This window comes from Oryctolagus cuniculus, chromosome 6 (genome assembly GCF_051225735.1).
Source record: "Oryctolagus cuniculus isolate XC-2025 breed Fujian yellow rabbit chromosome 6, ASM5122573v1, whole genome shotgun sequence".
In the NCBI taxonomy this organism is placed as follows: Eukaryota; Metazoa; Chordata; class Mammalia; order Lagomorpha; family Leporidae; genus Oryctolagus; species Oryctolagus cuniculus.
This window is the reverse complement of record NC_142872.1, coordinates 152,247,567-152,248,253: the sequence shown is the minus strand read 5'-3', so window position 1 is coordinate 152,248,253 and position 687 is coordinate 152,247,567. Positions and strand designations below refer to the sequence as shown.

General features: G+C 40.6%; 1 non-coding gene across 1 annotated transcript; it reads right to left on the bottom strand.

The window, feature by feature from the left end:
* Positions 1 to 329: 329 nt before the first annotated feature.
* On the bottom strand, positions 330 to 436 carry LOC127490832 (U6 spliceosomal RNA). The gene has a single exon (XR_007919227.1). It is a non-coding gene; the product is annotated as a U6 spliceosomal RNA (small nuclear RNA).
* Between the last annotated feature and the right edge of the window lie 251 nt (positions 437 to 687).

Here is a 687-nt window from a genome sequence, read left to right as displayed (position 1 = left end):
CATTGGGGCCATTTGGAAAGTGAACCAGTGGATGGAACACCTTTTTCTTTGTCTCTTGCTCTTTCTGTCTGTAACTCGACCTCTCAATTAAATAAATAAAATATTTTAAAAAAATAGTGTGGGAAAGCAATTAATAAGTAAAAATCAGTAACTTCTTTTTGTCAACTATTGAGGGTGAAGGCAAAATTATTTTTGCTCTGGCAGGAAGAAGGCAAATAGGGTCCAATGCAGATAATATGTTTTCTTTTATTTATTTTTTTATTTTATTTTATTTAATGAACAAATTTCCAAAGTACAGCTTATGGATTACAATATCTCTCCCCCCCATAAAAAATATGGAACGCTTCACGAATTTGCGTGTCATCCTTGCGCAGGGGCCATGCTAATCTTCTCTGTATCGTTCCAAGCGAGCACAATAATATGTTTTCACCACACTTGTGGGGAGCAACTCGGACTAGACTAAGTTACTGGAATTAAGACATATTCTATGCATCTGCTCTCCCACAATATGGCGCTGGGAGAGGAGGAAACAGCTTCTACACAGCTGCCTCTCGCCAATTTGATTGACTGAGCTGCAGGAGCTGATCTTGCTCCTGATTGGAGGAGAGCAGCGTACTCGGCGTGTGGGTAGCAGAGTTGGGATTGGTGGAAGAGGATATAAAGGAGGAGAGAGACAACATGCACCGG